The sequence below is a fragment of the Emydura macquarii genome, unplaced genomic scaffold (genome assembly GCF_026122565.2).
Source record: "Emydura macquarii macquarii isolate MOO-44397 ecotype Brisbane River unplaced genomic scaffold, CSIRO-AGI_Emac_v2 contig_75, whole genome shotgun sequence".
NCBI lineage: Eukaryota > Metazoa > Chordata > Testudines > Chelidae > Emydura > Emydura macquarii.
Genome location: NW_027130212.1, coordinates 3,455,265 through 3,472,907, shown reverse-complemented (window position 1 = coordinate 3,472,907; position 17,643 = coordinate 3,455,265).

The window sequence follows — 17,643 nt, the reverse complement described above, 5'->3', positions numbered from 1 at the left end:
ACCTTTTTATGCTGCACAAATACATTTTCTCTTCCACTTTCCATTGTTTTTTATCCAACCATCAAAAACACTGGGGTTATTATTTCTAAGGGGAAAATTCTTTTTGTGTATGTTCGTTTGTTTATTTTTGGCTCTAACTCAAAACCCTGTTGTGGATTTATTATTTTTCCCCTTCCTCTGATTCCCAGATTCTCCCCTCACCCTTTCTCTCCAAAATCCTCTTCAGGCAGAGATTATGGAAATTGACCCAAAAGATGAACTTCTTGGGAAGTTATGAAATTATCATTTTCAAATAATTTCACTGTAATGTATGCATATTAGCAAAAGCAAATAAAATAAGTAGAATTATTTCTCTATTCTCAATAACTCAATGATTCTGCTGAATTTTAGTCATACTGCAAGTATTATTTTCTTGTATCTGTTTTCTACCCTGAATGAAATATAGTATGGAAGTTGATGGAGAATCATTTTTCATTCTTCTTTGCATTACAATATTTACAGCACCTTAGGGTTTTTATTGTACCTCCCATCTAATGCATGTGTGGTAATCTTTTTATTGTAGCTTTCCTTCCACTGCAGCTGTTCAGCCATATTATTCAATCAACACAATCAAACTGAGTGTTCAGAATGTTACTGAATTTCTTTATGTACTGGAAAGCCCTATTGCTGTTTTTAATAAAACATTGGAAGAGTAAGATTATGTTCTAAGAACAGGTGTAAATTGCTCAGTCTACCTCTACATAACTCCCGCTGATGAACAAAAAAGAGCATTTCACCCTAATTATTCACCTTTTTCTACAGACATATCTAATCTCTTCTAATTTCCCTCTTGGTAATAGAATGCATCATTTAATTCATTGAAATCTGAATAGAGAGATACAGAAATATAATGGTACAATACTGCAAGTACACTTTCTAGTAGTTCTTCATGTTAAAAATATTTCTTGATGTTCAGAAATGTTTGATGTGTTCGGTTTATGTATTCAGTCCTCAAGTAGCCAAGGCTTGGAAAATGTTATAAAAAATCATTAACTTCAATGGGGCCAGGATTTATATCTAATGAGAATTTTCCAATTATTTCAGTGGAGCCAGGATTTCAACCTATTGTTCATATACTTGTGTCTCTAAATCACTCTACCCTATACCACACATGGAAAAAAATACAAGCTGATAGCAAAGTATCTTGACACATTCAGATGATACAATCATATGAATAAGATTAAAGTCAAGAAATAGTGTTGCTTAGACTTCAATTCTAGACAGATGACGAGCCAGAGTTTGATCCTCAGATATACAAAAACAAATATCACTGTTACACATGTAAAACTCCCATTTATATCTGAGGGCAAAATTTGGCCCAAATTCTAACACATTTTCTTTTAAAATGCATATGTGACATTTTGTGCAAAAGCAAAACCTGTTGCCAGATTGGTCTGTCCATTTAATTTTCCCGCATCTCTATTATTTTGTTATATGTATTGCAGAGCGCATAGAGACCTCAAGAAGGGACTGGGACAGATGTATTTTAATTTTTTTTCAATAATCAGCGTTCACTCAATCACATTGGCACTAGGTAATTTCAGTCATAATAATCTGTTATGATCTAGCTTCACATTTGCAATGCAGACTTTGTTAATGAGATCTACAAGACTGAACAGTGATAGACAGTGATTCATTTATAATGATAGAGATGTTGGGGCTCAAGCTGGGCGGCTGGAGACCAGTAGCTGCTGGATGGGCACCCAGCTCTAGTGGAAGCGCTGCTTTCAGATCTGGGTGGCCAGAGAGTGGTGGCTGCTGACTGGGAGCCCAGATGTGCTGGGGATATGAACTGCCAAGCCTAGAGGTGTCGGGGCTCAGCCCCAGCACAAATTAACCACTGGTGACAAATAGTTATGGTAACAGTGAAAATACATGTGCTAGATACTGTACACACACAGAACAAAAAGAAGGCTCTTACCCTAAAGAGCTCACAATTGAAGTTCACTTAGAGACAGGCAGATGCAACATGCTGGGTGGGGAGAAGCATATAGGTGAATATCTTAAAAATAAATTCAAATTAGATATAACTCCTTGTAAAATGAAAGATGGGCTATTTTAAAGTATTGTCACACTAGTAAAACCTTTACACTCACATTTTTGTTTGTAACTCATTCCATTTTATTACAGAGATAGTTAATAAAATATAAACAGCCTGAAAATAGGTAGGTAAGTATGAAAAAAAAAATCTTAAAAATAGTAAAGATGTCTTCAGCTTTTTTAACTAATGAAAATGTTATACAAAATAATATCCCTTTTAAATAAAGTAATTTAATATATTGGACTAGCTATCAATTTTCAAGCTGGAACTGTACATAACTTAAACTGATTTGACTTCACAGCTAATATCTATAACACAGTCTCTGTGGTATAAACACCAGTGACTTATCGGCAATATAAAATAATTGAAATTATCAACAGATAGAACTAAAGGAGAAGGATTAAATGACAGCATTACATGCTGCCAGTTTCTCAAAGTGAATTACCAGAGCATAATGGCACATCTCAGGGTTCTAAAGTTCAGCAGCCTGAAATGTTATTGAATTATGCATGCATTAACAGGAGTGTGCATTCCACAAACTAATTTGCTGAAAATACAAAAAACACCACACAAGAAGAGGAAGCTAGAAGTCTGTCAGTGGCAGAAATTAGTTTGTATTGGAACTTCAGATATTTGGGTGTCTTTGGATCTGATATCATGCATCTGCCATTATGATCCCTAGTTACCTATCTGTATTCTTATGTTGTACCCATCACATTAGGATCTGATTGCTTAGCAGTAATTGTAGTTTGGGTAGGTTTTTCTGCTTGACTGCTCGTCTGCAGGGAACTGGACTTGCTTATTTCAAAGGTCACAACTCATTGTGGCATGATAATTAGTTTGTCCTACTGAAGTAGTGTAATTTTGATAGTGAACAGTGTGAGTCTTATCAATTTAAAGGACTTAAACCACAGTGTAAGTGTAAAGCTCAATCTTGTGAGTCACCATTTTCATGTCTCTCATGCAGTGCTTCCTCACAATGAGAAGGACTGTTATTAAAGAGACTAGACTCCGACAACAAGGACAGAAGGGACCATTATGAACATCTAGTCTGACCTCCTGCACAAGGCAGGCCACAGAACTTCACCCACCCACTCCTGTAATAGACCCATAACCTAAGAGTGAATTACTGAAGTCCTCAAATAATGATTGAAAGACTTAGATATAGAAAATCCACCAGCAAGTGATCCATTCCCCATGCTGCAGAGGAAGGTGAAAACCCCCCAGGGCCTCTGCCAATCTGCCCTGGGGGGAAATTCCTTCCCGACCACAAATATGGTGATCAGTTAAACTCTGAGCATGTGGGCAAGACTCACTCACTCACAACACCACTGAAAACTACTGTTGCGTGTGAGTGTGAGTGAGTGAGAGGAGAAACCAACCTGAAGCTCTGGGAAAATAAAGTCAAAAATGAGTTGATAGTGAAAGAACTATCCAATCCTTTTCCATTCTTCCTCCAACACAGTATTTGTGCATAAAGTCACACATGGATGGAAAATAGGTTTGCTGTGGAAAAGAGTGGAATAAGGTAAAAAACCCTAAATGGTATAGGATTATTTATTGTACATTAAAACACTAATTAGAAACAATCTGTTTTAATGATGATGCCAGAAGGGCACTAGTCTGAATTAAAGTAATTAAATATATTACAAAGAAAAGAAATAAAAGTCAAGGCTCTTCAAAGCTGGATATTCATAATTTAAATGAAAACTAATAAGACAATGTAAATACAATATGATACAGAATTACAAAGAGGAAATTGAGTTGTGAAGGCATCTGAAGTATTAGATTTAAATTCTTTGTAAGGTATTCAGTCCATTACTTGATGCTTAGAGACTAGAAATTAATATAATTTTGTAATTATATACAAAGACTTCAGTAAACATATAAAATACATTGAATACATAAATATAACTGTTTTGCAAAACTTGTAGAGATAAAAAAACGGAATCCTCCAATCCAAATCCTTTGGTGGTTCTTTATTGGTAAAAAAAAAATCTGGGATTGGATCTTGAGCTCCTAACTCAGTCAGAGCTCCCATTGACTCTCCAATAGAGCTTTTGTCCAAATAAGAAGTCAGGATTAGTTTCTAGTGATGAGTGTGTACCAAACTCTAATTGGCCACTGTACCCTACCCTTTGTTGCGCTCTCTCCTGAAGTTACTTGTTTAACACCTTTTTCATGGCATTTAATCCTCCTATAAGTGTAATTGTTAACTGCATCTAAATGTGAGATTCCAAGTCTTAGAAATGATATCAATTTGATACTAATATTTACCTGATATAACTAATGATTTTATTTTACTCTTATGTAAGGGTTTGTCCCTTCCAGAATGGGAACGATTTTGTTCCTTCTCCTTCCTAGTCACATTTTGGAAGGAAAGCTTCAGACTTACTGAATGAGAATTAATGGAGACAAAAAGACAGCTGATAATATTTTGCAATGAAAATAAGATGATTTTTTGTCTAGCCTGGGAAGAATGACAGAATTGATTTCTAAATGAAACAAAAATAATGTTTTTGAAAGGAAAACCTAGAGCTAGCTGTACTGACTTAGAGCTTTTGTTAATTTCAATAGCTAATTGACATGAAAAGCAAAGCAAAGTTAGAGAAGGAGAGAGGGCTGACTTTTACAAGCTCTTATCCAGCAAGATGACCCTGGGGCTCTGCACAGGGTGACACTTATACTTGCATGCTTTCAGGCTTGTGTCTAGAGACTTTCTGGGATATATGTGATGTGGAGATACTGAGCTGACAGCTAACAGGTTTAGGGAGGAAAGAAGCTTTTTATTTTCTCCTATACTGCAGGTCCAGGTAGTAGATCAATATTCTGTAACTGATTTGAATGTAGCCTATTCATTGTTTTCATAGTATTCATGAATTTCTTGTAGAGCAACATCAATACTATTCACTTGAGAACTATTGAAAGATAGTTACACTTAACATGTGACAGAGCTTTCACAATGAGATGGTACATACACAGAACTATGGTTCTTCAGTGCTGTTCTGGACAATGACTCAACAAATTTCATGTTGCGCATCATATTGTGGGATCAACAAATTGGTGTCTGGTAGCTTTTAGATTACATTTGTGTTAATCAACAACAAATAACAGAAGCACCACATGAAGATAGTCATCTTGCCCCCATGTACCTTGGTGACTTTAATAGCCACCACTGAAAATAGGACTATAGCAGAAATGATGCAGCCAGTGAGCAACTCTGACTGAGCCTTGTTCACAGATGACCTTCAACTGTAAACAACTGAGGAGATTTCACTTGCCCAGATGGAGCCACTGCTGAATACAATCTGGGCCTCAGTTTTCTGATGATAGACAATAACAGTATTTGCCTGCAAGCTTCACGAAGAGTGCTTGGAAACTTTCCTCAGAACCCACACCACTCTCCTATTCTGAATGTCCATTTTGGAGTTTCATTGGTTGAATCAATGCTGAAACCACACTGGAATTTCAACAAAATGAACTGAATTGAAAATACAAAGGACTTTGAAGATGGGATATGCTGTGTCAAGTTGATCCCAGAAAGCTATGACCACTTTATTCACCTTCTCATCAAAGCTGCCACAAAACACATTCCCTGAAGCAGAAACAGAGCACACTTCAAAGAGTATGAGAAGAATTGTGATCTGAACGCAGCAAAAACATTGATAAAGACAATGAACTCTGCCTGCCTGAAGAAATGGAATGAGAAAGTGGAGGGTCTTGACTTCTCTCATTCTACTCACTAAGCCGGGGCACTTTTCTGTAAGTTTGAAGTCACTGACCTGGTAAAACACCATCAACCAAAAGTGACAGCTAATGCTGTCACCTCAGAAGGTATTTGTCCTCCCATGATGCAATGTCCTTCCTACCCCCTCCCTTTTTGTCCTAAACAAAACAAACAAATAGTTTTTTATGCCATTTTTCAAAACCCTTCGGTCTCTACCACACGTACGCCATTGCCAGAGAGGCTTGGAGCCCGCTCTGTGCACTATCATTATGAGCATCACAAACACCTTTCGACTTATACTGCAGTATTTCCAAGGCCAAGACAAGAGCTGCAGTGTGGAAAATTGCGATGTTACTCAGCCGCCCTGCTACAAGACATAGAATGAAACAATTCCCAGTTGCTGCAGGCTGTCATGCAGCAGCTGAACTCGGTGGAGCACTGCTTCTGTTCCCAGGAGAAAAGCACAGGCTGGTGGGATCGCATCATTATGATGAGCAGTGGCTGCAGAACTTTTGAATGCATAAGGCCACTTTCCTGGAACTTTGCGCAGAGCTGTCCCCAGCCCTGAAGCGTATGCTCATGCTCCTGGGCTGCTTTCCTATTCTCCATGTCCATGTTTTTTGGACAGTGAAATTCTCTAGGCTTTTAGCTCTATGTCAGCAGCCACATAGGCATTGATTATCTCATTGAACATGTCATCCCGAGTCCTTTTCTTTCGCCTTCTAATCTGCAACAGTCGCTCAGCATGATGGAGGCTGCGCTGAAGGCCACGCTGTTCACTGAGGCAATGAAAGCACAAGGTACCCATTGTTAGCTCATCCCATGGATGAAAAGCAGTGTTGCAATGTAAAAAGAACTCCCCTTTAAATTCCCAAGTGAATGCTAGCTCCGCATACCAATCTCTACCTATTGCGGGGGTCAGCATGGCTTCCCAGCCATCATGAGTAAGAGGCTGGTGCATCCATTTAGGGGAAATCTCCAGAGCACTGTGTATGCTGCACAAGTCCACAATTCCCCAAGCAACAGGATTGTTTGGCTCCAATTACCCTCCCAAAAATCGTTTTTTTAAGAGGCAGTCCTAAGGGTATGAGGTTGGGACTGCAACAAAACTGTTGTGACAAGGTTCTCACCCTTACCAATCACACTGTGGCTGACTTCCAGAGAAATCTGGACCTGAGTCACAGTGAGACTCTAGCTCTAACCTAACACAGGGAGACTCTGGCTCTAACCTAGGGTCCTAGGATCCTTATCCTGAGTTCTTGCTGACCTAAGGCAAATTGATCTGTGTGTGGCTGGAATGGGGGCTTGGACTCAAACCTTAGCCAAAGCCATGGCTTAGTGTGCAGTGTAGACATAACCTCAGAGTCCATGTCTTTGCTAAATAATTTTTGCTGCATGTGCTGTGATGTCATAATATAATATCTGAGTAATGGGTTATTTCATTACTGAGGATTCCCAGATTTTCTTACATGCTTATCCTCCATGCAGGACCATTGGAGTTTTTGACGTGAAGCAAATCAGTGGCAGAGCCAGGACTAGAATACAGAAGCTCCTAGACAAATATTCTAAGATCACCTTAAAAAAACAATGTATCTAAGCCCCTTCTTTCCATCTTCCAGACCCCAGTTCAGCAAAACATTCAAGCAATTAATTCCTATGGAAATCAGACATGTTCCTAATGTGAAGCACATGCTTAAATTCGCTGACCAAGGATGGACAACTGAAATAGGGCCTTGCTGATATTTAGAAATGCTATTTCGTAAGTGCCGTCTTCTGATATCCTTATTGTTAAACACAGTAGGAAAATAAAAAAAGATTGGATATCCTGACTCCACAAATGGTCACACTGAAGCCAGGGGCCCTAGCTGTAGAATAAGTTTCTACCCAAAGTGAGTAAAGGCATCAGAATCTGGTCCCAAAATGGGTTACCATACAGTATCTTTGTCTAAACGTAGTTTAATTAGTTCTAGTCCATTCTATGTCTTTCTTCTCTTCCTACTCTGTCAGTGTTTAACAGCCCTCCTAGCTTATAACTGTCTGAATTTAATTAACTTGTTCTTTACTTAGGTTTTCCAGATAATTTATAAATATATTAGACAAAATGGGACACAATATGGATCCATGTGGGACAACGATGGACATTGTTCCTCATCTAGATGGACTATCATTTATAATTACATTTATAATTTTGATCCATTTACTTGTACTTCTTGCCAAGTCAATGTGATTCCCCGTAGGATATCCTGTGGCATAGTGTCAAATGTCTTTCCTGAAATCTGCATAGATCAACTGCATGCCTTTCTACTAGTTCTGCAGATATGTCAACAATAAAAATAAATAAATAAAAGATACTACCTCATCTGCTATGCCTCTAACAACAAAAAAGCAATTTAGTCTAGCAAGCCTTTCTCTTAATGAAACTGTGTTTAGCTCTCATGATGATATTCTCTAAACTATTTCAATGTTTTACAAGAGTTGGTTCTCTTGTTTTGTAGAGAAAATTATTTATATGGCACTGGTTGCCAGCTTCACACACTCTCTCTGTCACCTCTTGACTTGTGCAATGCAACCTTATTGTGATGCTTCATTTCCTTTATATGTATTTTTAGCTCCTAATTACTGCATTGTCCAGCCACCATAAGAACAAGGGAAATGTTGCCATATTGGATAGCACCATTGATTCTTCTAGTCCACTACGCTGTTTGACAGTGGCCAATGCAGGAAGCTTCAGAGAAAAGTGCTCGTAATGGATAAAGTTCTCTAAGGCAAAATTGGAAAGATTGTATGTAACCACTGAAAGGTATGTGTTATCGTACTACATGTTAAAAACAAAACGATCGACTTTCAGATTTTATTTCCAGGGACTGGGGAATTCAGGGTATAGCAAACTCCAAATAAAAATTCTGAGAAAAATGTATGAAGGATTATCATTTTCTGTCTGCTATTCTCTCCTCCCCTTTTTTTCTTCATTATGATTGTTTGGAGACCTCATAGATTTTACAGTTTATTTCAAGCCAGTTTATATTCTAGTTCTAGGAACTGATCATGAAGAGCAGACCACTTTAGATGCAGCCTTTGATTTTAAAAGCCTTTACATTAGATATTTAGGTGTGAATATCCCTGCACATCCTAAAACTTTAAAGAAAAAAAAGTAAATGATTCTGTCAAACTGGCTGGCTTGAAGGGGGGGCATTTATTTTATTGTGTGATATCAGTGTGTGAAAATCATCATAAATCCATGTGGGATATGCCATGTCAGGTACTGTTAGAAAGGCTATAATGTGCTAAATAAGGTGGTGATGTTTATGTTCATCTGTTATATGTAAGATGGAAGTTATGGATATGGTTGATATATCTGTATTTCAACTTGTGCTAGCTGGGTAACCTCCCAGACAGGATGACCGCAGAACAATAGCCTGCTTAATGGCCCGTTAAGACATTTCCAGGTGCATGGGGCCAAGGAGGGAGAAGCCAGAGATATACCTGATGAGTCACCAGGACTTGTTCATGTAACTCTGGACTCCATTTTGGTTCCTGTGAAATTCCACAGGCAGCATCACCTAATGAGTCATCAGAACTTGCCCATGTGACTCTGGACTACTTGCCCATGTGACTGGACTCCATTATGATTCCTGTAAAATTCCACAAGACAACATGAACTTCTCTCCAAAAAGAGAATCATTTTTTAAAGTAGGTTCTTCACATGCCTAAAAGCACTCTTCTGAGAATGCATTTGTTTAAAAATAATTGTATTTATATAAGACTCTCCCCCTTCCCCACCAAAACATTGAGTGTCCTATGATAGAATAAAAACAAGTACAATATGAGAATATACTAAAATACCCTTGTTTAAAATACACAGACAAACAAATGGGGATAGGGGAATTTAAAAAGAAGAAAAAAGGAAGGTAATAAATAAAGGACCAGCCACTGTTCTTCTAGATACTCCTTATTTTGGGCAGGCATGGTGGGGAATCTTTAAGGTAAATGTTGTAAAGCTAATGGTGCAATGATGCATGGAAAAATTCAGTGGTGGATCAGATCTGCACACAGCAATTGCTGCAGTTCTATGTTGAGACATAGCCATTTTAAGATAAAGTTATGGCTGGTAAGCAACTTTTCATTTTGACCATAACATGTCATATATATTTATAACACCATATGAAACCAGTGGCACACATACAGTAAGCAGCAGTTCCCCAATGCTAATTCTTATCTCAACTAAATTAAGCCTGAGGCATCCCTTATTATCTTTTCTCTAGTCCCTGGTCATAGCTTAAGTACCCCTGTTTTCAAATAATGAGTTAACCATCTCTGCTAGTCTTTACTTCACTTGCTGTCTCTCATATGTTGAAACTCAGATATTTTCTTGCCTCATTATAAATTCTATTGCAGATGTTCTGATGTGATCCATTGAGGGTTTCTTATTTATTTGTTTAAATAATTATGACTTACAAATTGTAACTTATCATTGTTTTCAGTAGGGAGAATGATCCCCCCACCCAATATATGAACTTTTGAAATAATCTTGATAAACTGGCTGTTGGAGTATCATTCTAGCTTTATGTGTACAGGTTTGTGTGTAGACATTCTTATTTTGGCTTTAAACTGCCTTACGGTTTGTCCACCTAAATAACAAAGACAAGCTAAATTGCTGTCAACCAGGTTAAAATCAATGTAGAGTCCACACACACAGTTGCACAGGTTTAACTAGACTGGTGCAACAACACCCTCTCTACACACAAAGTTGCACCATTTACCTAAAGGGTAATTAAGTTTAATTAAACCTGTGCAACTTTTTGTGGACTCTGTGTTGATTTTAGCCTGGTCTACATCGGTTTAGCTTATCTTTGTTATTTAATTGGAAAATTATGGTCATTTTGTTCCTTTCCAAAAAGCTATGTTTAAAGCCTAAAAACAAGATAATCTGTAGTTCAGAATAAAATCTTGATTTATAGGGAGCGTGGTGTGAATAATCTATATTTCACAAAGCTCCTGGTCAGCATCATCTAGCTATCTTGGTAAGGTTGGTGATGATCTTATAAAATGATGTGGCACTCCAGTTGGTAACCAGTTTTACCACCCTGTGTGATTGTTGCATGGTTTTGAAAATACTCACAAAATGGACAATTTAAACATATGGTTGTTTCATACAATTTGACTTCTTTTCTTCTATTTGTGTTACTTAAGTCACTTGTAGCGAGGGAGTTTCTGGGCCTGATTCTCTTCTCACTTTACACTAGTTTTACTCCAATGCCATTCTGTTGGCTATCAATGGAAGTTACTCTGGATTCTCACCAGTATTAGAAGAGAATCATGCTCATAGTCTCCAAGGCATAATTCAAGTCACTTCCCTATTTTAAATTTCTACAAGCAGCCATAGATGTGTATACCTGGGTAAACACTGTGGGCCATATTCATCTCTGGTATAATGTCATTGACTGCACTTGGCTGCAACTGTATTTCAGCACAGTTACATCAGGGAAAAAAAAGTCAACTAACAAGCATAATATGGCATATTGACTTTTTCTGTGAAAAAAAAGTTTGACAATAGATGAATTACACAATTTTAGTTAGCTTGTCTATCATTGTGTCTCTGCCTTACAGGTCAGGTGTTCTTAGCGAATGTGAGGGTTAGGATTAGAAATCTGATTAATATGCTCATATCATGGACCAATGATTGCTGATTATAGTCCTATTGAGTCAAAGTTACCCCACATCCTGATGGTCAAAAGCAGAGGCAATGCTTTCTGTGGACTCTTACAAATGCTGTCACCCACAGAAATAGGGACCAGTTGCAGAGACTAAGACAGACAGGTGAGGTTACAACAGCATTAGTACTGTGCTTGCTACAGAACTTATATTTAACTAACAACAAGAAATATGTTATCCTAAAGCCTACTTCAGGTGGGGTTGAAGTTCCTGAGTCTGCCCTTGGATTTTAATAGAAGTTTGAGTTCCAGAGGATCCTGAGGGGGAAATGTGTTCTCAAATAGACCACTTGGTGGATTAGTAGAACTTAATAACAATCTTTTTTCCTCTGTCATCAACGGAGTGGCTCCTGAGCGCTCTCTTCCCCAGCTTCATTTTTACAGGCCACTGTTATTTATGGGTGACCTGCAGTAACTGAAGTAGGAGGGAAGGTAAGATTACTGGCAGAGAAATTATATTCTTGATTTCTGAGCTGTTTGAAATGTACTACTCAAGTGGCACATCAAAACTAGAGAGGTGGCTATGTGGGCACACAATTGTGAGGTCTAGTGACACTCAGAAATTTCATCTGGTGTGATACGGGGCTTCCATAACTCCCATAAAAAAGATGAAAAGTTCCTAGTTCTCTATACTAGAAGACAGAATATTCAGGAATACCTTTTATAACTTCGTTTAGAATGCCTTCAGCAGTTTTTGGGGAACTGTTGCAAGCTTATTGCAGAGGACTTGATTTTGTTTAACAGGGAGGAAAGTGGTGTTTTCAGTTTAAGACTTCTTTTTAAAACAAAATAGATCTTATTCGTTTGACATTTCACTTGATTCAATTATTTTAAACAAAAGAATCTTGTGTGTTCTTTTGTAAGCTCTGTTGCCTATTTGACATAGAAAATGCTACTTTTTACCACAGCTTTAGCAAAATCAATAACATTTATGGATACCTTGAGAATCATTCATCATGACAATTACATTTTTGCATTGTACATGAAAAATATGCACAAGAGTTGGACCCATTAAATTATGATGGAGTACTCTATAAAGGCATAATACATTAGGTATTTCTATTTTATGTTAGTTATGGGCATTAATATGTTTGACCTTACTCTAGTCAGTCATCAATTGAAACATTTTTAGGCCCATAATACTGCTTTTAAGATAATAAACTATATATTTTACCATTTGAATCACAGGGTTTTTCATTTTTTATTTAACTGGTATAGTTGCAAAGCAAAGTGATCCAATAACTTTATTAACTTAGGTATTAATGAATAGGATTCTTATTTTTATCTGGAATTCTTATTACAAAACTATTTTACTGGTCTAATGCAGACAGATTATTTTCTGTGTCAGAGATCTATCCAGCATAGCGGCAGGGTGGGCTGCATCCAGATCCCTGATTTTGAAATCCTGCCCTGAACCCATTAAAAGCTTCTGACATCCAACTCTAAGTTGTGCCACTGACTGAGATTCATGAATGGATCTTATGTTAATTGAGGATCACTCTGAAAGCTCTCCTTTGTTGTGATCTCTATAAAAAAAGTTGGCAATGACTAGGTAGATGGTGTGCTGAAACTACCTTCCATCATGTAGGCCAATAATGTCACATTGTTTCCATGTGCTCCCCATCTGTCTCTGTCTGTCTGTATCCACCTGTTGTCTCTTGTTTATACTTAGACTTAGCTCTTGAGGCATAAACTGTCTTTTTGTTCTGTTTGACTGATGCCCTGCACAATGGGCTCCTGGTCCATGACTGAGGCTCTACCACAACACAATAATAAATTATAGTAAGTGGGAATAGAGAGGCAGAGGTGCAGTAGTAGTCACGGGGTGGCTCTACTTCTCTAGACTGTAGAAGACTGGCGAAGTCCACACAGTTACGTTCTACACCAGCTACTGGGTCCAGGTTTGTGATATCAGCTTGGCCACCACTGGTCTGGTTCGACCTTTCTGTAAACTCAGTTCTACACTGGTGCTGCCAATTCAACCGGGTCCAGTTCACCCCCACAGCACACTCCTTGCAGCATTCAGAATCTCCAGATGGGGAGCCCAGAACAAAATAGGTCTTCGTTGAGAGCTCCAGATCTCTAGGACAGAGCCCTCTGCTTACACCTTATTGAACTTTGAGTCCAGGTCACAAACCAAAGTCCACCTGTCAAGTCAGTGACCCACTTACTCCAAGGCACATCTTGCACAATTCCTCTGCCTTTTTTTGAGTTACATTAAGAGTTTGCTATCAGTTCCAACCAAAGTAACAAAACAATATATGGAACAAGGGATGAGCAACATTATAATTCATGTAAATGATGCTGGCCAGAATTGGCATTTCCCCTTTTTTCCTACCCAGGGAACAGAAAGATCCATCCCTCTAAGTCTCCTAGCTCTGAGGCTTAGACATGAATAACTCACATGTTGGGGGAAGCTTGCATGGGGAGCAGGGAGGTCAAATTAAATGGAATTTTAAATTCATGTAAATGCTTAGGCATTTTTAGCAGTGTTTCCCAGACTCTGCTAGTGGTCATTTTACAAGGAGGTAATAACAATGGTGATTGAAGTTAGGTGTCTTAGTTTACAAGGCAATTGTTTATCTGCCAAGCCTTTTTCAAACAAAGGAAATCCACAATAACAAACAGAGGCATGTCCCTTTGGCTGTGTTTCAAGCTTTAAATGTTTGTTTTAGTTTTACAATGATTTTTATGTGCTTGTGCTCATAAAATACTTTATACCTAAAATGAAGCTTCTGAAGCTTGAATCACAGCTGTAGAAATTGTTACTCGGTGAAAGAAATCCAAACTGGTGGCTTTGAGTGCGTTTATAATTTAAGCACTGGGGAGGGTGGTAGATGAGTATAAAAAAACCTCTAAATTAAGAAGTTTTACAACATATTGAATCAAATGCTTTTGACATGATCAGGGGCTGCTAATGCCACCTAACTCATACGGTCTCCTGATTCGACTCTCATTGAACTGCACTAATTATACAGAATCCAGACACTCTGGACTTCTTCAGTTTGATCTACTAGTCCAGACCTCCTGAGAACATGCAGTTTATGTACCTGAATACTATCCTGGAACTGGTATGCCTGTTGACGTGTTTTTCATAAGAGGAGCTGAATATTGATAGCTTGCAATACATCCCTGTTCCCTTCTTCAGATTGTCTCAGAATCATGCATGTAGCTAACACTTGGTATATAGTAGCCATCTCTTGTTTGCAATAATTATTTTTAACTGTAATATTTCAACTGTAAGTTGAACCATTTAAAGATGTTATGATCTGAGCTCCTGCTCAAAGACAAGAGAGCTGCCAAAGTGAACGATATCCTAAATAGCATAAAGAAAGAAAGAACAGGACCATTCCATTCTAAACCCCATTGTCACACTCTTCATTAGGGATGCTTTTGATGTCATTCTAGCAGAGCCACAAGGAAATTCAGATTTTTTCAGGATGTTTCAGGGAGAATATGACTCTCCCCAGGGGTACTCAGAGTTGGGAGGCACCTCACTATCACCTGCCCTTAGAGTGAGGAAATCTTGTCTGTGCCTGCTCTTCGTTAGGTCCTTGAATCCACTAGCTCCTGGCAACACAAGCACTGCCTTCCAGGCTTCTGCAGTGACCAGTGTGACAGTCTTCCATTAGAGACTTTATTAACTCAATGCTTTTTTCTGAACACTGCTTCGTATCTTGCCAGTTAAGTATGACTCAAATTTCTTCTCCTCCTGACCCCATTCTTCACTGAGCCAACTGACTGAAATCATCATCTGTTATTCTCCAATATCATGTTTTCATTAATGCTGTAGCCCATAGGACTAGCCTACTTACTTGCATATATATCTTTTCTTATACATTTAATTATGTGTTTTATTATAATAGGTTTATAAATTTATATTAGAGTACTTTGGCTGTACAGCAAGAAACCTACAGACCACATCCTGCATAATGAGCTGCAGCAAGTTAGCACACATATGTTCAGAACCTTTAGCCTGGTTAAGTGATAATGAACTAAAACAAAGTGTATATATAGTGTGACAAATGGCCAGCTTCACCCTAGGGGGTCTTGCATTTTTGCCTCTTGTAGTGGGCCAGGGCGTCACCAGCTCCTCCAGCTCCTCAGGGAGGTGGGTAAGGACCTAGGCCCATCCACTCATCTGGGTCCCAGCCCAGAGGCCCTGTGAGTAGCAGCTATGTGCTGCTGGCACCGTACTCACAGCTGCAGTCTTTTCCCCTGGGCTAATTCCCCTCCTTCTGGCTTCTTAGGCCTGGTACCTTCCTCAGCACTCCTTTCAGCTCCTCCACACACTTTGTATTCCATCCTGTGCACAGCACAGCACTCCTGCTCCTCCAGCTCACACACTGTCTGTCTGGAGCAAAGGGTTTTTATCAAGCACTTGGCTGGGCCTTAATTGGCCTCAGCTGCTCCTAATTACCCCCTAATGACTTCTAGCTAGTCTGCAGGGAACAGAGCCCTGAGCATTCTGGGGCTTACATACCTTCCTTTTAGCACTCTCCTACCACCAGGGAGGGGAGGTTGGCTGGGGAGGTGTCCTGCGACTGTGGGGCCTATTTCCGTCCCCTTCTCCGTTCACGTCTCCGGGCAGAGTTCTTCTGGGCGGCGTCCACCAGCTCCGTTGACACGTTCTGGGAGCGGTGGGCGCTGTCCGAGGCTCTCTGCTCGGTGTACCCTTCCGGTTCCCTTCGTTTATACCTCTGACCCTCACGCCCCCTTCCTGTTTTTACATTTGTTGTCCCACGGCATCAGTTGCTTTCTAGGTCCGGTAGCTCCTCCCCTTCGGCTGGGGGAGGGGCCTTGAGCGGTGGGCAGGCTGAACGCCCACCCACCTTCCTAGTTCACAAATAGGAGCACTCTCCTACCGCTCCCTGGCTTACAAACAGTAGCACTCTCCTACTGCACTCTGCCCTCACTATATCACAATATATATATGCTTGTAACCTTTATCCTAGATAAGTCAGAATGCATTAAATGGGGGGGGGGGGGCTAGCTCACTTCATGACCTCAGTAGGATTAACAGGTACACCACAACAAACATTAAGAGTCCTGTAGCACTTTAAAGACTAACAAATTTAATTTCTGCAGGCATAAGCTTTCGTGGGCTGTAACCCACTTCGTACATCTTACATCTGACGAAGTGGGTTACAGCCCACAAAATCTTATGCCTGCAGAAATTAAATTTGTTAGTCTTTAAAGTGCTATAGGACTCTCGTTGTTTTTGCTGTATACAGACTAACACGGCTACCCCTCTGGAACTTTTCACAAAAAACATGTAAAAGGTATGAATATGTCATTAATACGAACGAATATGCCAACCTATAAAATAAGTGTACCCTGATACTTTGTGGGTAAGGAAGTTAAATTTGGACATGGAAGGAGGGCACATAGTGCTCAGACTATAAGAGGGGCAACCCACAATGTTAACTTAGTCCTATCTACAGAGTTCTTTTTAATTCTAGTTCAAGCTACGGTTCGTGTCTTTTACAGTCGTTTAACCCCTATAGACTTTGCCTTAGTTTTAGTTTAGTCTTAGTCTTAGTGCTTAACTCTTAAATTAGTTGAGTCACACTCGAAGTTACATTTTAGAGCCTTTCTATAATTCTTAGCTCTAGCATTGCCTAAGCTCTCCACCTTCCACTCAAGAATTGAGGAACCTGGACATCAGCATACGAGAGGCAAGGCTGGTTCTTTGTCTCTTACCACCAGGTTACCAAGGTTATTTAAAAAGCTTTATAATATATAATATTACATGTAGCTCTGAAACAATATTATTTAGTTCTAATGAGTTATTATCCATTTGATTATTATTTTATTTTATCTCAGTAAAAGTCTTTAAGGCTTTATTTTGTTCTCAGAGTAAGTGTCCTTCTCATACATCCAAGGGTCCTTGCAAAATTCTGTGTAGCCTGATACTGGGACAAGAACCTTATTATCTTCTAATCAAATTAATAGTTGAGCCTATATCCCCTGTTCTATAAACAATAATATTAAGCCCCTAAAATCAGGCAACAATACTTTTCTTGCCTGTTTGCAAATAGACTGACAACAGAGTATAAACAAGAAGATCAGAAAATCTTCCAGTGTAACTTCACTGTCTTCATGCCATTTTCTTATAATTTTTG